We start from the raw sequence: 20,188 nt of genomic DNA on the forward strand, positions 1-20,188 counted from the left end.
ATATGGCGGAGACGCTGTGTCGCAGAGAGGCACAACATCAAGACTGTCAAACAAGTAAGCTTTCTGGCTGCCATTCAGAGAGTGTGCTCATGTGTGTGTGAACTACATTTGCATTCTGCGTGTGTGTGTGTGTGTGTGTGTGTGTGTGTGTGTGTGTGTGTGTGTGTGTGTGTATTTTGTCTAATTCCGATGAAGGCCTTTTCGGCCAAAAGTTTACTAGACTTTTTGTTGTGACTTTCTCTGACCCAGCGCCTCCGCTATATGGTCAGTACTAATCTAGCCTTTTCCTAATATTGCCTAGGATTTTCCATTGTTAAATATAAAATATGTTATTTTTATCACGAACTTTCACATGAATACTTGCTGGTGAACATTTTAAATTGAGAATAAATATACATTGAAGAGCTGAAGAAACTTGCACACCTACCTAATATCGTGTAGGGCCCCCACGAGCATGCAAAAAAATGGTTCAAATGGCTCTGAGCACTATGGGACTTGACATCTGAGATCATCAGTCCCCTAGAACTTAGAACTACTTAAACCTAACTAACCTCAGGACATCACACACATCCATGCCCGAGACAGGATTCCAACCTGCGACCGTAGCAGTCGCGCAGTGCCGGACTGCAGCGCCTAGAAACGCTCGTTCACTGCTGCCGGCTGCGAGCACGCACAAGTGCGGCAACACGGCATGGCATGTACTCTATTAATGTTTAAAGTAGTGCTGGAGTGAATTGACACCATGAATCTTGCAGGGCTGTCCATAAATCCATAAGAGTACGAGGGATTGGAGGTTTCTTCTGAACAGCACATTGCAAGGCATCCCAGATATGCTCAATAATGTTCATGTCTGCGGAGTTTAGTGGGCAGCGGAAGTGTTTAAACTCAGAATAGTGTTCCTGGAACCAATCTGTAGCAATTCTGGGGGTGTGTCGCATTGTCCAGCTCAAATTGTCTGTCCTTCGGAATGCAGAATGGACATGAATAGATGCAGGTGATCCGACACGGTGCTTACGTACATGTCACTTGTCAGAGTCGTATCTAGACGTATTAGGGGTCCGATATCACTCCAACTGCACATGCCCCTTACAGAGCCTCCACGAACTTGAACAGTCCCCTGCTGACATGCAGGGTCCATGGGTTCATGACGTTGTCTCCATACTAGTACACGTCCATACACTCGAAACAATTTGAAACGAGGCTCGTCCGACCAGGCAACATGTTTCTAGTCATCAACAGTTCAATGTTGATGTTGACGGATGCGCGCGAGGCGTAAAGGTTTGTGTCGTGCAGTCATCGAGGGTAAACGAGTGGGCCTTACGCTCCGAAAGCCCATATCAATGATGTTTCGTTAAAATGGTTGGTACGCTGACAGTTATTAATGGCACAGCATTCAAATCTGCAGCAATTTGCGGAAGGTTGGACTTCTGTCACGTTGAACGATTCTCTTCAATTGTCGTTGGTCCCGTCCTTGCAGGATCTTTTCCCGGCCGCAGCGATGTTAGAGGTTTGATGTTTTACCCGATTCCTGACATTCAAGGTACACTCGTGAAATGGTTGTACGGGAAAATCCCTACCTCATCTCTACCTCGGAGATGCTGTGTCCTATCGCTCCTGCACCGACTATAACACCACGTCCAAACGCACTAAAATCTTGATAACCTGCCACTGCAGCACCACTAACCGATGTAACAAGTGCGCCAAACACTTTTTGTCTTATACAGGCGACCGCAGCGCCGTATTCTGCCTATTTACGCATCTCTGTATATGAATACGCGTGCCTATATCAGTTTCTTTGGCGCTTTAGAGTAGATTGGAAACAGAATTTTAAAAAAAGTTGCATTTGGTGAGAAACCAACAAGCAATCTCTCGATTACAAGACTAGTATGGTTCGCAACAACTAGAGGTCACTCTTTTACAACAACAGACAAAAAAAATTTTTGTACTTGAAAGAGTTCGAGAACCTTCAATCTCGATCTATTTTTTTCGAGTGCTGTACTGCCTTAAGAAATTAGTTTCTAACGTTTAATGCTATTGAGTATGAGCTAGTCGGTAAGCCAGTCTTTATAGATTTGTTGGAAGGGTTCTGAAAAGTACAGTGCAGCTTTGATGTAAATCGCATATACAAAACGATAGTGCAATCAGTTCTACAGTACTGTTCTAACAGTTGGGACCCGGGGGAGCTGGGGTTGCGTTGCTAACAAAGTCGAGTGCGGGGTGTGAGTGAGTAGTCCAGTTCATACTGTCAGAGATAGAGTGGTATCTGCAATTAGATTTACAAGTGTCGTCAGAGCTGCGGTCGGTGGCCGAGTGTAAACGGACGTGCTGTGAGGGAGTGCAGACGCCTCGTCAGCAGGTCATGACGTCGCTCCCGCAGGTCAGTGCCATGGCCGCGTGCTCTGCTGGCAGCAGCGGAGGGGCGAGCAGGGCAAGGCAGTGCGGCTCTCACCCCACCGCTCTCAGTGACAGCCTGTCGCACGCTCAGGTTGAGACTGCTGACTGTGGTCCAGGATACCGCTTGTCGTGAAGAGCAGGGCCCGGACTGACCGAGGCCGCAGCAGACGCTCACGAGTCAGACCCGAGGCTGCGCAGACGCGCCACGACGTGTAGGGTTGGAGGTGGCAGCGTTCAGATCATCTGTGATGACCTGTAGTGTAACAGGGCTGGGTACACACCAGTCTCACGACCCAGTAGGCAGCAACGCGAGACCACAGCTGTGGTGTGCACCAGGCCGGCTGCATCTCTATTTTGAAGGCAGCAAGCAGGTAGCAGGCTGGCCATCACCGACCAGCTTGTCGTGGTTTCACTGAAACTCAATAGACTGCCAGTCTCTCTGGTTCTAGCAACACGGACAGAAAGGCAGCACGACAGAATGTGTTGTTGAGCTCCGGAAAGCTCACTATTTAAATGCCGGGCCCGCGCCTATGTCGTGGTGGCGCCGGATGCTTCGCAACGTGCCCCCAGCTGGCCACAAGGTTGGCAAGAAGTTCGTGCGGTGGGGCGTTCCATTCCTCCACAGCGCGGTTGGAAACTGCTGGTGATAATTGTACTGGATCTTTCTGCCTGTGTTTGACTTCGCAATGGTGCTCGGGCGGCGAAATTACGTAGTGTTACCTCACAGAGCCTTGTTATGTACCACAGCAGTGTTTGAGTTTCTGTCTGTCTCACTCTGACGTCATGTGGCAATCCCACCTCACGCCCTGACGTCCGTCACACTGGCGGCAGCACTTGATGACATTCCAGATGGCACACTAACCTCCTATGTTCTGAGCTCGCCTTGTAGAACCTTTTTTTTGTTGTTTTTTTTTTATTTATTTAAACATCCGCAATCAAATAATTCTGCCGCACAACACGGCGTTTGCAGTCTCTACCAAGTAGGCATGACAACACGCATCACACTAATTCACAGACACTCTACAAGGATCGTAATTGATCTGTACAGTCAACATGAAAGTATTAATAACAGTATTAGTAGTAGTGATAGTAGCAGTAGTATACATCTGCTGATCACTTTTACGAGAAAATTCGACTTGTCTTGATATTACAGTTTATGAACAGCAAAAGCAACACACAGACAATTAAACACTTAAAGATCTAGTTTGATGAGGACGGAACAGCATATTCGTGGCCTTATAGCAGGAACGAATTTTAGCGAAACCTCGCCAAATCTAATGAGGATGGAAAGATGAAGAGTGAAACCTCCAGCCTCCCGAATACAAGGCCAGCCTGTTTAAAACAGCGCTGTCTCATTCGGCTTTTTTTTAAATTCTTTATTCAATCATTATTATGATACAAATTAACCTACTACCTAAATACATTAGTAGGTCCTATTTTTAACTATTACAATTTACAATTTACAATCTGCAGCTATTATTTTCTAACACTACAGGTTAATACTTTGATACTTCACCACTATGGGGATTATTCTACTATTATTTACTACGCTATTGTTTTGGTGTTTGGTTTGTAATTTTCAGCTACTGTTAGATTTGGATACTACTTATAACGAGTTACTATGACTACTCTACCTGCAGCGTCACAGGTGTGCCAGAAGATACAAACTTATAATTGGTGGCCTTTCCCACTGAGCTAATCCCAGTGGGAGTGCCACTGGCACTGGGCTGGCCGATGACTTTGTCGCTGCAGTTCTATACTAATGTTATTATCCTAATCTAAACCTATAACTAATCTATATCTACTGTCATAATCGGTGCGTTGTCGAATCCGGTGGTGATGTACTACCAACTCTCCCCCCTCCAACCTAATCCGAAAACCTGGCGGGTTCCAGCCGTGAGGCGGCTGGCCAAGTTCATGTCTCGGCGGAACAGGGAGGGTGTACGTGGTCAAGTCTGGTGTTTTGTCATTGATTGTTTCTCAGGTACTCTTTGAGGACTTTGTCTGAGATTGCATCTGCTAGGTTAAAAATGGTTCAAATGGCTCTGAGCACTATGGGACTTAACTGCTATGGTCATCAGTCCCCTAGAACTTAGAAGTACTTAAACCTAACTAACCTAAGGACATCACACACAGCCATGCCCGAGACAGGATTCGAACCTGCGATCGTAGCGGTCACACGGTTCCAGACTGTAGCGCCTAGAGCCGCACGGCCGCTACGGCCGGCTGCTAGGTTATTCAGGACGTTAAAAGTGGTGCGTATTGTTATTCGGCAGTTGTTCCCTAAATTGTTGTGCAACGTCGTCGAAGAGGGGACACTCGTACACCACATGGTTTGGAGTGCCCTGCACTGCTCCACAGTCACACGCTGGTGTTGCCATTTTCCCGAACCGACACAAATATGTCGGGTAGGGTCCACGCCCAGTAAGAAAGTGCAGCAAGCCTCTAGTAGGTTTGATGTATGTAAGTTTTAAGCGTTCCTGTATGTTTGGAAGTAGCTCATGTGTTCTTCGCCCTGTCTCGTCATCATTCCAAAGATCCTGCCATAATTCAATTCCCTTTCTTTTAATACTTTGTTTATCTCCTACATATACCCCCATGATTCCTTCAATTTTTTCTCTTCTATTCTTCTTTATCCAATACCAAGTGGCCTGTTCCCTTATTTTTATGTCTACTGGACATAACCCTATCAGTACTAAAAGTGCCCCTCCCGGAGTTGTGCTATATGCGCCTACTGAACGTAGGAGCATATTTCGCTGCACTTTTCTTACGGCCATGGCAGGCATGACCCTCGTGAGCCTGTGTGCCCAGACCGCTGACACGTAGCCTACTATGGATGTGAGAATGCTGTTGTGTTACCGTGACAATATGTTATGCGTAGTTCCACCTGCCGGCCGCGGTGGCAGTGCGGTTCTAGGCGCTTCAGTCCGGAACCCCGCGCCTGCTACAGTCGCAGGTTCGAATCCTGCCTCGGGCATGAATGTGTGTGATGTCCTTAGGTTAGTTAGGTTTAAGTAGTTCTAAGTTCTAGGGGACTGATGACCTCAGATGTTAAGTCCCATAGTGCTCAGAGCCATTTGAACCATTGAGTTCCACCTCTCGTCGACGATTACACCAAGGTACCGGGCTTCTCGGCGCCTGAGAACCGGCAAGCCGTTTATTCTAAATGTGGGATTTCTTAGTAGTTGGCCTTTGAGTAATAGGTAGGTGGACTTGTTAGGTGCGATGGTCACTTTTGTTTTGTGACACCATGTCACATGTGGTCAATATTGCTACTGCTCTCTCTACTTTTGGTTCTAACTCTTCGCGGCTACGGCCACCGATCAGCAGGAGGAGGTCGTCTGCGTAGGCTATGACCTCTAGCACATCTTCACTGCTCTTTAGTTCTTCTAAGAGTGGCTCCATATTTATGTCCCAAAAGAGTGGCCCCAGGACGGATCCCTGAGGACATTCCTTGGTAATTTTCTTGCTGACTTTGCCGCTAGGGGCCGATAACCAGACCTTCCTTTCTTCACAATAGCTCCTGAGACAGCCATACAGTGGCTCTGGGCATTCCTTCTCCCGCAAGCAGGTTTATCCCTACTCTACAATACTGTATTACAAAGAAATTACTTAATGGTATAAAAGGTTAGTGCCACACTATTACTAGATTTCTTACTCGCAGTCACTGTACACATTGTATACACATCATTTCATAATATAACACTACACACACTATAAGCCGATGACGAACGCATAGCGAAGATGTTTGTTTCCGTTTTGTGTACCGCAACTCCCCATTTCCTATCCTGAAAGAACCGAGTCAGAATCCCTCTATAAGGAGTGAGAAGCTGAGTTCGGGAAGAGGATATGGTGTTTATTTTTACATTGCATAGCTTTGCGAGTTAATATTTCAGAAAAGAAAAAAGGAAAAACTAGTGTAAAAGTGGAATGTGAAATATGTTTTATTATTGATATTATTATTTATATGTGTTATATTTTTTATCGAACATCTAGTCTCTGTTATCTAAATAATCTTCAATGTATAGAATGTACTGCTTAACAGGAACTCCTTAAATGTCTTTTAAAATACGTCTGTTTAAGCAATCTTTTTAATCCCCTTGGGCAATTTATGGCACAGTTTTATTCCTTGGTAGAAAATGCTGTTCCGAGTTTTTCATTTATTCTTTCTTGGTAAATGTAAGTTCCCCCTAGTTCTTCTTCCATGGTTATGGACAAAGTTGTTTATGTGATAACTATCAATGTGGTTTTTGATACTTTTAATTGCCTGGTAAATGTCTTTGGGGCGTTCAAAAAGAAACGAGCCGGAGGTATAATTACAGAAACCAGTACCTGTATGTTAGAAGTATTGACCCTGGCTGTTGAAACACTTGTCCCACTGTGACACAAGGCAGTGAATGGCTGTCTCATAAAATTCCCAGGGCAGTGATGTGAACCAGTTCCGCACGTACAGCTGGACGTCGAACTCCACACGAGTGCAGGAAAGGTTATGCTGACGTTCTTCTTTGACCAAGATGGCCTCCTTCTGATTGATTTCCTGCAACATGGGGCAACAGTGAATGCCCCTCGTTATTCGCAAGCGATCAAATCAAAACGACCAGGCAATCTCACACGTGGGGTCATTCTGCTCCACAACAATGCAAAGCCTCATTCGGCCAACACAGTCGCGGCACTCCTGCAGAAATTCAAATGGAAGCTTCTCGGCCACCCTCCATACAGTCCGGACCTCTCTCCCTGTGATTACGGCATTTTTGGTCCCCTTAAAAAGGCTCTGAGGAGCAAACGATTCACCTCGGACGACGACGCCCAGGTGTAAGTGCGGAACTGGTTCACATCGCAGCCCCAGGAATTTTATGAGACAGCCATTCACCGCCTTGCGTCACAGACAAGTGTCTCAACAACTAGGATCAATACTTGTAACATACAGATACTGGTTTCTGTAATTATGCCTCTGGCTCGTTTCCTTTTGAACGCCCGTTGTACTCACACAGTGAACTTAAAATTGCCAGTGTTTTGAACAAATCTTTACAATGACCGCGACTACTACATTTAATTATTATTCTTATAGCCCTCCTCTGTATTTTGAAAACTGCGTTAATAATTTGTGCATTTGTTCCCCAGAAAAGAATTCAGTAGCTAAGAACTGAAAGTACGTATGGACAATATGTAAATAAAACACACTGGCCGTTACACACTGCTGAATGGATTCTAAGGGCATAACATACTGACGCCATTCTGTCCGAAGTAACTTTGTGTGTTCACACCCATTGAACTGAGAGTCAATATTCGTTCTTAATTTTGTGATTGCTACGCATTCTACACAGGTCCCACTTACATTTAATTTAACAGTATCATTTTCCTTTCTCAAGCTGAAATTAAAGGCACTTGTTTTCCTTACGTTCAACGTTACTTTTTTGAATACTGACCAATTATCAACGTCCTTGGGTGTTTCAGTTCCTTTCTCTCCGAGCAATTCCCCTGTTTTACCTCTACGACTGTAAAATGCTGTCGTCAACAAAAAGACTTTTCTTTCATTAGCTATGGAAAAGTCATTTTATATATGAGGAACGGTATTGGCCCTAACATGCTGTCGTGGGGTACTCCTATATTAATGTATTTTGGCTCTAATGAGTGTTTTAATAAAAGTTTATACATATTCGAGGTATGAGTTATCATTACTCTTGGTAACCTATCTGCTAGGTATGATCGGAATCAGCCCTTATTCCTAATGCTTCTTGGATATTTAGTAGAATATTATGGTCAATAGTAATAGAAGCTTTGGAAAGATCTGAAAATATGCCCATGACGCACTCATATTCTGATCAACGCTCAGAATCTGTGGAACACTTGTAGTCGTTTGGTCAATCAGCACTGATTCTGCAGAATCTCATCCCAAGGCATTCTCATTGGTCTATTCCATCCGACAGCAAAGAACGACTCTCTGTCTGATACAGCCTTCTACCAGAAATTCCTCACCAAATTTTTACAGCTAATGACGAGCTACGTTTCTGAGGCGTCATGGGAAATGTTTATACTGGTCGGGTAAAGATTCCGTGGCCCTGAAATTCCGACCAAGTATACACTGAGCATTGCTGGTTTTTCCGAGTGTCGCATTACGCTTTGATTTAGGGAAAATCTCCTCAATCCTCTAAGGCTGCCGATAAAGCATTCCAGCCTACACGAGGTTTGAATATCTTCCGGAAATAGCGATCTGGCACGTGAGTGTCTCAGCTATGACGATCTCTCACCCCGAATTGAAAACAGGTAAAATTGTTTTCGAGACTGAAATTCCGATCGATAACCTCTCCGACTATCCAACCCTATCGGCTCGAGAAAGATTCGTACCGGAATTTTCTCGAAGCTCTTCAACTGAATCCCAATCCGACATCTCTAATTTCCCGAACATAATATTTGCTTTTCTTTTAAGTCGCAGGAAGCATAACAGACGTCTATAGTCATAAACGAAACAGTGATTTCGAAAACATCCCATGTCCTTATTTATACCAAATCGGTTTTTTGGCATTATGTTTTGTGAATCCAGCGAAGCAATTTCGGTTCAACCACCGAAATTCCAAGTAGCAGCAGCAAGACCAGAATGAGCGATCAGATCACAAGGAACAGGAACGAACACGGAGATTAACGGACGGACGGCTCTCGGCGAAGCACAAGTACAGCGATGTAAACACTGAAGTGCAGCGCAACAGTTAACAGCGGCCACTCGCGAGCGCGGCTGAAACGGAACTGGTGAAAAAATCAAGAGTATCGTCCAAATAACAAATGAGAAAATGTTCCTAACTTTCAGCTCAATTTAACATTGTAAGCATAGGGCGTTCCGTATACCCTTAATAGGGCCATCGAGCCGAACCACCGACCACTGTAATCACGGTCCAATACCTCCCGCGCTTCAACTGCGTAACGCGCTGGGCAACCCTGTCTTACATGTTACAGTTGCCTGGTGCACCAGAAGAATGGAAAGAAACTGCACTGAATTTGATCTACGACTGAATTTTCCGCATTGTCTCGGCGCTTTGGACGACAAACATGTCGCCATCAACAAAACACCTGGCTCTGCATCACTTTTCTACAACTGTAAACACTTTTTCATTATAGTAATGCTGGGATTTATCAATGCCAATTAGGAGTTCTTAATTGTGGATGTCGGTGTGAATGATCTTGTATCAAATGGGGGTGGCCTTTATTATTCGAAATTTGGGGACTTGTTTCAATCGAACAACCTGCCAAACAGTGACATCTCTACTCGATTTGTATTTGTCGGGGATGAGGCATTTCCTACGACACATAATTTGTTGAAACCCTACAGCTAAACAAGACTGACTAGAGAACAAAGAAATTTGAACTACCGTCTCAGTCGTGCACTCAGGACTGTTGTAAATGCTCATGGAATTTTTAATTCGAAGCTTGGTGTGTTTCAAAGAGCTATTGCTCTATCTCCAGAGAAAGCGACAGTAATAGTCCTGGCGTGTTGCTATTTACATTATTACTTGAGGAGAAAATCTGTATTGTACTGCCAGACGGTGCAAATGGGGAAGGATATACGATACCAGGCTCATGGGAGAAAGAAGCGGTTTGTCTACAACTTACATACGCAGTACTTCAATAACGATGGTAAAGTAACTCGGCAACGTAAAGTTTGTTAGTTGTATTGGAAAGCATTATGATAGCCCGATATTTAAAATGCAGTTATCACGTGCACCTTAATATGTATCTTTTCCATGTGTGTTCCATATGACTATAATAAATCAACCGAAAAAATTACGTAACTGTTCTTGTTGTGTTCTGTCTTCACCTTCAATGCACAACAACGCTTTCTAGGTTCTCTCACCCTGTTTCCTACTAATTGCAAACTTCGTACATACTTCACAATAACAACACAATGTTGCATAAATAATTATGGAAACGAGTCTTGGAATAATACGTTTGTTAAAGGGTTATATTCGTGTAAGTAATGTATACAAGTACATTGTATACAGGGTGTTACAAAAAGGTACGGCCAAACTTTCAGGAAACATTCCTCACACACAAAGAAAGAAAATATGTTATGTGGACATGTGTCCGGAAACGCTTACTTTCCATGTTAGAGCTCATTTTATTACTTCTCTTCAAATCACATTAATCATGGAATGGAAACACACAGCAGCAGAACGTACCAGCGTGACTTCAAACACTTTGATACAGGAAATGTTCAAAATGTCCTCCGTTAGCGAGGATACATGCATCCACCCTCCGTCGCATGGAATCCCTGATGCGCTGATGCAACCCTGGAGAATGGCGTATTGTATACAGCTGTCCACAATACGAGCACGAAAAGTCTCTACATTTGGTACCGGGGTTGCGTAGACAAGAGCTTTCAAATGCCCCGATAAATGAAAGTCAAGAGGGTTGAGGTCAGGAGAGCGTGGAGGCCATGGAATTGGTCCGCCTCTACCAATCCATCGGTCACCGAATCTGTTGTTGAGAAGCGTACGAACACTTCGACTGAAATATGCAGGAGCTCCATCGTGCATGAACCACATGTTGTGTTGTACTTGTAAAGGCACATGTTCTAGCAGCGCAGGTAGAGTATCCGGTATGAAAACATGGCGGTGAATCGAGTTAGTACAGTACATACTGACGAAACTAAAATGAGCTCTAACATGGAAATTAAGCGTTTCCGAACACATGTCCACATAACATCTTTTCTTTATTTGTGTGTGAGGAATGTTTCGTGAAAGTTTGGCCGTACCTTTTTGTAACACCCTGTATACGAGGGTCGTCCACAAATTAAGTTCCGTTTCTATTTATACCTGCGGCAGTGCTACGATCGCAGTTCCGAGAATGCGCGGCAGTTACTCTGACCCTAGGAGAAGACATGTACGCCATTTTCAGATCGCTGCTGCCGACGCGTGCTTTGTAGTGCTTCTTTATAATGACAGCCGCAATTGAAAATGTCGCCACGTGTGAAATCAGATCCGTGATTCGTTTTCTATATGCAAAGAAAGTTAAACCAAAGGAAATTCATCGGCAAATCTGCGAGGTTTACGGACAAAATGCTATGAGTGACTCAATAGTTAGAAGATGAGTCGACTGTTCAATGAAGGACGATAATGCTCGACGTCACACGGCGAATGTGGCCAAACAACTCTTGCGGGAATTTCACTGGGACGCGTTTGATCATCCTCCGTACTGCCCGGACCTCGCTCCTAGCGACTTTCATCTCTTCTTACACCTAAAATCTGTCCTTGGTGGTCAACACTTCTACGATGGCGAGCTGAAAGAACATGCTACTACATGGTTGAATACACAGGCGGCAACCTTCTATGAAGAAGGCATACAAAAACTTGTGCCACGCTATGACAAGTGCCTGCAAAATTTCGGAAGCTATGTCGAAAAGTAGTTTAACAGTTGTAGATTTTTGTACAATAAATATTTTTTCTGTATCTGTAGACGCTTGTCTCATATAACCAAACGGATCTTACTTTGTGGATGACCCTCGTATATATACACCCTTTTATTAATTATTTGCAGTTTTTACAAGAATTTGCACAAAAGGCTGCACAAACTCCACATTGTTACAAAAACAGAAACATAACGAATGAGTGCTATGATATTTCACTAAAGAAATACAGAGAACGATATCACACAGCCTCAAAGGAAGGTGTTGTAGAAAATTCATCACGGCCAAATTTTCAGAAATATAGTAACTGAAAAAAATAAAACTTTCTAGAAAAAACTTGTTCTCGTTCCGATGCAGTATTAGAAATCCCTTTATGGTATGTCCGCCCCCGGTAGCTTATTGGAAAACGCGACAGAATGTCAATCCTAAGGGCCCGGGCTCGATTCCCGACGTGGTCGGAGATTTTGTCCGCTCCGGGACTGGGTGTTGTGTTGTCCTACTCATCATCATTTCATCCCCATCGACGCGCAGGTCGCCAAAGTGGCGTCAAATCGTAAGACCTGCACCCGCCGAACGGTCTCCCGACAGGGGGCCCTAGTCACACATTTACTTTATGGTATTTGACGAAAATAGCGCGATGAACTACTTGAACTGGGAGAAATACTGCTCTGCGTCTACTGCTGTCTCCTGTGGACGTGATGCTGCTGCAGTAGGCGCTGAAAGACCTGAAGGTATCAAAACTGTGGCTGTGAGAGGTGGGTGTGTAACCACACAGTACCTATACAAACTGCCAAAATGACTTTCATGCAGTATATCACTGAGAGCTTTCATTGCAAGTATTTGCTGTTCAGGTGTCATTTTCTCCAGCCTCCGATACCTCAGCCTATAATTACTGATTCAAATTAATTATTTAAACTCTGTCTCTGCTGATTTTAGGACATATACTTCGTCCTTCGTAACAGCACACTGATCAATCAGGGTGGAAAGTTCAGAAATGTTGACTGATCAAATAATTGGTACTTAGCTGGTGAAATTCTTCTTCGTTGTTTCTCGTGGTTTACATCCAGGGGTTTTCTTTCTCGTTTTGCTGTTGAATATTGACAAAATATTTGGATTTGCAGGAGTTAACTGGCTTGTCTTGTTGTATCACTTCTAATCAGTAAAATGAACATATTTCGGTTTTCACTTGATGATACATCCTTGAAATCAATTCACAAATTTTAACTAACACTTTTTCTTTGTGGTACACCATTTTAAAAGATACTTCTTAGCATTGTTATATAGACAAAATGGGCAGCACTCGCCTAACTTTTGCCACATGCGGTCTTACACAACCTCTCTCAGCAAACTGCTCCCCAGTAACTATTGTTCGCATCATTTTCAGCCATTCTGCACGCTAACCACTAGCAGCCAATAATATTCATTGTCTTTCCAAGCAGTCGCAGTGAGTTACAGCTAGGGAGGAAGAATCTCGCTCTTACATGCTGCAATGTTGCCGTACTTCGCGACAACCGAATTATTCATTCAATTGTCAATTTTTTTTTCCTTGCAGTACTATGTGTGTCTGTAAATGTTTGAGTGTGATTAAAAAAGTGAGATGACGGCAATAAATATGAAATCCTTCATAAGCAGGCGAATAGTATTATTTACAGCGTTAATAACTTTTTCGGACGTGAATTCCTACGGTTGACATTTGAATACACAAGAACAGACTCCAGAATCATATGCTGTCGGCAAGAGAAAAGTAAAGAGAATTGTATACGAATGTGTCAGAGCTGTAGCAGCTGTAGGAAAAGTTGGTTTCATGTCGCCTGGAAAGCATCGAAAATGCAAGGAACCTGTACCACTAATGGATAGTTTTAACAACGACGTTTTAAAATGTTCCATGTGAATAATCAATGCCTGACATTACAAAAACGTGTTACAGTTATGCAGGAGAAAATTGGATTCAATGGTAAGCGCTTCACCAATGTACAGAATTTGAAAAGACGTTGGTTCCAGATATGTTAAGAAGAGAGTTTTTAGTTCAAGGAAGTGAAATAGGCACCAACTACATCCCATATAAAGATTCACGATGTAAAAGAAAGAGGTAGTTCAACAGTGTATTACCTTGATGAAGCGTAGGTCATTTAGAACATTCCAGGAAGATTTGCTGGAAAATGAGTGTTGGTACTTACAGATTTGAAGTTCTCATAGGAATAGGTTCTTGGATAATTATTGTGCATGTGACTCTTCTTCTGGTTTTGTTTCTGGGAATAAACTTGTATTAACGTGTAAGAAAAATAGCAGTAACCACCATTCGGAATTAACGCTATCAGTTTCATGGCGTGATTCACAATTCTTGTTATATCGTGCTTCGAAGTCGGTCACTGCCAGTTATAATTCAACTGTTACAGAGGAAACACCAAATACAAACAACAGAAAAGCTGATATTTTGCCTGGCTTAAAAATAAAAATATTAAGGTCAGTATAAACCAGATCGTGCCGATCTCATGCACCTCGTTAATTTACACAAGTCACATGATAGGACGTACAAACTTGACTTCCTTGCATGTGAATGGGGTCACAAAGTTTTGCGTTTACTCGCAAGTCACTGTCATTGTAGCCCCATGGAATTAATTTGGGCAAATGGTTAAGGCTATGTTGGAGCAAAACATAATAACATACACTTAATGCTTGGGTATGAGCCAACAGACAACATCCTACCTGTAGCGTGGGCACAGTCTGCGCGGCATGCTAAAAAGGTTCAGAAAGAAGAATTTGACAGGGAAGTGATGATGGATGTAAGCCTTGAATCTATCTTCGTAAATTTACAATCAGATTGTTGAGAAAAAGATTCAAATAGATGTGACGATGGTATTACGATGTAGACTTTGGAACAAAGTAATAATATTTCTTAGTTTTAAAGACTCGTGGTTTAAAAAATGTGTTTGTCAACAAATCAGTTACATACATAATAATGAGAACTTCCTAGCCTTTTTGATTAGGACTTTGTATCCCTTGAATTACGCAGACTATAATGTTCAACATATTGCCCAAGGAGAAGTTAAGCTTCTCCCACCATGTCGTATGCTCTAATAACACGCGAGAATACAGCTGGATAAATTCGTCAGAAGTGCGATATTTCCACACGTAAACCCCTGTCATTTTCGTGACATGAATAAGGCCCTAGAATGACAGTAACAGTTACTTCTCGAGATATCGGTGGTTTCTGATGTTATCGGTCAGCATTCCCTTGAGTCATTCGCAGACGGTGGTTAATTGTCTGCTTCTTCAATGGATTTAAATGCGGTCTCTCATTGTAATGGCAAACGAGTTAGTTTCCACTCATAATACCCAGTAGCAGCGAAAAATATGACAAATTACTGACCATTTTAATGGTCTTTTACATTAGTCTTTTCTACCACTAATTCTTTTTTTATGCGCAATGATTACACCTTTCACTATGGTCAAACACATCCACACACACACACCTTACACATTTTTAAAATTTCTATTGAGTAGAAGCAGTTGTCAAGCAAATATAATGATTTCATTTTGCGCTTGAAGTTAATTTTGTTGTGTATTAAATTTTTACTTATAATACACTTCAAATTGCAATAAATGATAATTTTTGCAAGATGTTGAATCATCATGTCGTTAGACAATTGTCAGTTTGAGAAAAATTGTACTTCATGACTTCACAAAGCTGTGTCAGCTGTTCTCGCCTCTCGACATCATGCAGAGTAAATCTGTGGAGCAGTGGACCTAACGTCGTCAAGACGTGAATTAATATTTCTCTCATGACGACTGATCGAAATTGGTTTTAATATTTACTATTCCCCTCATAGGTTTGAATGTGTAACACTATGTACCGTAGGCAAATGAGCCGGACTGTTGCCTGCAGCAACGCAGTTCGGCAACTTGGACTTTGCCCGCTCTCAGTTGTTAAATATACTCAGTTCTAAACCCCCCCACCCCCCACACACACACCACTTCCTTTCCGCTCCGCATCTATGCGCGGAAGACCCGTCCTATGTGACACAGGCTACAGCTTACCTTACCCACTACTAGTCCACAGATTGTTAAATACAAAGATAATTATACAGTGGTTAAAAATTGTTAAATATCTCCATGCTTAGAAACCTCTCTGACATTTACCTTCATCAAAATAATCAAGTCAATTTTTTTACAAGAAATATTTACAAAATTCATGACAGTTAAAAAGGGTATCGAAAAATGCGTTATGTAACATCTTGTATCGGTAATTACACTTGGTACATAGAACATGACGTAAACAGACCAATTTCATTGCAAGTTCCACAGCCCAAGCTTTGGCAAACTTCACTGAATTGCTTTCTGTTGTCAGCAGCCTCTGACACGCTAAGGTAAGAACGCGTCTTGCTTGTCTTCCTTTTCACTCTAGGCAATGCAGAAGCCGCAATCTCTGTTTCACTGGTCTACGACAAAGTTTATCGGAATTTTATGGTGCTAAACTGAATCCCTAAACAACATAGCCTCTTATATGTTACCTTACTAACACGGGTACCCTTTGTTGGTAACATAAACCTTGTTTGTATGACTTTTGGTAAGCTGACAAAGGTATTATCATTAATTGATGTACCTTGCACATGAATGTAATAAATCAACTGAAAAAAATAGTTATGCAGCTAACAGATTCTTCCTGCTCATCTTACACAGTACATAGTGCTGACTGAACGATCAAGTAGAAACGTCATTTCATCGAAGCATCACAAAGTGGATTCTAATACTTCATCTGAACCAGCACCGCTTTTCCTCAAATCCTTGGTTCTTTTCACTTCTTTCCGAATATTGGTTCTTAAGTAATTAATTTTTTTTACGTCTCCCTTTGTTGCCGTGGGATAGTGTTCTTGTATATCGTTAACGTCTGGTAACATTCATTCTTTGTATTGCTGTTCTTATAACACCCTGCTTCTACATCCTGGTTCGCTTTATACAACTCTGCGCATTCTAATGAAAATACTCGCACTTCTTGCTTCGAACTCATTTCAAATTTCCACGCTCAGCGTAGCTGACAAGAACATTAAACTGAGAATAAAAACATTCCCGAAGAGTATAGCACGTGAGATACTGTCGAGGATGTTGCGCAATACTGCAAAAAAAGTGTTCAAATGTGTGTGAAATCTTATGGGACTTAACTGCTAAGGTCATCAGTCCCTAAGCTTACACACTTCTTAACCTATATTATCCTAAGGACAAACACACACACCCATGCCCGAGCGAGGACTCGAACCTCCGCCGGGACCAGCCGCACAGTCCATGACTGCAGCGCCTTAGACCGCTTTTTATCTGCTCTGGGCGGACGGCGAAAGACACCCGTTTCAGTTCGTTGTTGATCCATTAACTCATTTTTTTTATTCCAGAGGGCAGCTAGCCCTCTCACCGAACACGCTGCGCTACCGCGCCGGCAGACCGCTCGGCTAATCGCAATACCCACAAATGGCATATATATCTGGACAGCGCATAATATTTCAAAAGTTTTTGATGTTCTCAATATTATTGCGCAATCTCTTAAATCTAACACCTACACGTTCAATATTATTGCGCTTCAGGAAATACTGGGCAATATTATTGACTGTCTAAGGGCTGCTTAAGATACTGTCTTATAATATAAAAAACATTCAGAAACTTACAGGGTGGATTGGTCTGCGAGCAATGCAGAGATGGATGTTGATAATTACTAGGACAGACAAGAAAACCTACGAAAACACCAAGTATTCTAACAACATCGGGTGGAACGCTCTGTTATGACTGTGAAAGTGAAATGAGGTGGACGGGACGTCGAATGTATGGCATGTAAACCAAGGAAATTTTTTGCTGGTTTCCGCGAGCCTGCATGAGATGCAAATAGCTGAGAATGAAGACAGTTCTAATACGAGGGGCATCGAGAAAGTAAAGAACGTTTTTGCATACCTAAATAACAACAGAAGATATCAATATAAAGCTTTATTTACAAAGTTACAGTATCTTCCTCTATTTTTCAATGCTCTCTAGGCACTTATTGTAGCGTGGGATCGATTTTTCAATTCACATGTTGTGCTTCTATGCCGAAAAAGATTTTAGCCACTATGTCAGTGCTTGTTTAACGTCTTCATTGTTTGCAAACTGTTTTCCATCTAAAAGTTCCGTTAGTTTCGAGAATAAGTGAAAATCGCTTGGTGAAATACACGACGAAGTTCTTGCTCTGTTCGTACTGATGCCGTAATGACAGTAATGACTGATAGTCTTCTACTCCGATCTTCGTCGTCCGCACGAGTTCTCTTTGGTTAACGATTTAACGATAACGCGCCGTTTCTTCGCTGAAGACCTTTTATTGCACTCTCACCGTAAACATTATTTGCATGTATTCTGACATCTCGAACACATTGTGCATTCAAAAGCGAATCAGACTACGCACTTCGCATTTGGTGGGATTTTCGATGGGTGTCGCCATTTCGAATGGTTGCAGAACAAAGAGGTGTGATCGCTGGTCAACAAACATCGGCTTATGCTGAGATGGGGGGAGGATCGTGGTGGTCGGGGATTGGCTCCAGGCGTGGTGTGCAATCGTTTTCTACTTTCTGGACGACACTCGTAGTATGAATGGTTGTCGCATCGGCACTTAATGGTTATTCGTTTAGAAATGACGAATAAATACGACTATTTCCACAATGAGTAATATAGACGGCACGTTGCAATACTGCGTATATTTATCAACTATTCAAAGGGGTTTGAGTAAGAACCTTCGTTATATATTTTAAAAAATATATTGTCAGAAGTGGGATTCGAACCCACGCCCACAGAAGTGGACTGCGACCTGAACGCAGCGCCTTAGACCGCTCGGCCATCCTGACATACAGCAATACGCTCCATGATATGAGTTAGGCGTCGACCTCGCTGTGCCGGCCCTATTCGTTTCGGAAGTATAATTTTTATTGTAACTGTTGCCGCATAAGCAGTTCAGTAATCCTCGCTTGCATCCTTTCATAAATGCTGCAGATTCTAGTTCCAGATTCATTAACAAATGTTCCGCCATTTAATTGCTCTGCCTTTACTATCGGTCTGCGTGACGTTCCGGCGCCCTTCGAATGATGATCTGGTCCATCTTTAATTAATATGCTACTACGTGGTCAATCTAAACATATGGTCTAATTTAATACTTTTATTTTCATGTTTCGCAGTGAAAGGGACATTGTAGGGAATTCATGCTGCTATGAAACAAGCCGACATAAAAAGCATATTCTGAACAAAACGGCTAAACCTAACATACAACACGGTGAAGAATGAAATAAAACTGAATGAATACGGTTGGAAAATGCAGAGACAAAAATGTTTAAAATACGGAAACGAATGGTGTATTTAATAATATGATGAATGTCAGAAGGAATTAAAATGGTTGAACAGAAACATCTGAAAAGAATCGAATAAATTACAATAATCATTCTTGTGTTTCGCCAAACGTTCAGTTTTGCATCGATTGTTGGAATTATTCGTTCATTATTCATTATTCATTACTGCGTCTAGAGACAGTATGTGTGAATCGATCAAATTAACTGGACGAAACTAAGAAAAAACACAGAAAGTACACTATTTTTGCTGTTTCACAATCTAATTATTTTTGCACTCAAGGTTTCTAGTTATTGCCTAATGTCCTTAAATCTTGATCGTAAAAATACGTAACTAGTGAAACGAGCGGCAAAAAATCGCTTTTGTTTCTTTTCCTGTTGCATAATCATGTGTCACCAAGTATCCACGGAGACATCAACAGAAATGTATGAAAATATTTAATCCCAAATTGCTATCAACAATATCCGTAATGATTGCATAATTCAAAGCACATACATTTCAGTATTTGCCGTACTTGTGACTCAGGTATTGCCTAATGACTTTATCAACTGTCATTTCCTAACAGCGAGCTAAAGTAGCGTTTCCAATATTCGCAATTGTTGCACATATTATGATGAATGCAACAATAAAAGTACCGTATGTCGGAGGTCTCAAGTCCTTTCGAAACAAAACTACGACTCACCATGCTACGAGTCGGGAACAGTAGATTGGTGAAAATATAAAACGTTAACATCTTCAACTTTTGTAGTCCTGTCTTCCTCAGTTGCGTGTAATATTATGGTATATTGATAATTTTTACTTATGGGCCGCCTGACAGCGCCATACGCGTTTCGCCTTTATTTCCTGCAAGGCATCATCAGTGGCCTCGAATATGTACATATGTTTGCTATTTAATTTACATTTTTGTCACTGTACCTATAGGTTATAACAATTCTGGTGATTGGTATTTCCTATTAAGTAGTAATGTTGGTTGGCTCTGAGCACTATGGGACTTAACAGCTATGGTCATCAGTCCCCTAGAACTTAGAACTACTTAAACCTAACTAACCTAAG

General features: G+C 42.2%; 1 non-coding gene across 1 annotated transcript; it reads right to left on the minus strand.

The window, feature by feature from the left end:
• Positions 1-18,558: 18,558 nt before the first annotated feature.
• On the minus strand, positions 18,559-18,642 carry Trnal-cag. The gene has a single exon. It is a non-coding gene; the product is annotated as a tRNA-Leu (tRNA).
• Between the last annotated feature and the right edge of the window lie 1,546 nt (positions 18,643-20,188).

Source organism: Schistocerca piceifrons, chromosome 3 (genome assembly GCF_021461385.2).
Source record: "Schistocerca piceifrons isolate TAMUIC-IGC-003096 chromosome 3, iqSchPice1.1, whole genome shotgun sequence".
Classification (NCBI taxonomy): domain Eukaryota; kingdom Metazoa; phylum Arthropoda; class Insecta; order Orthoptera; family Acrididae; genus Schistocerca; species Schistocerca piceifrons.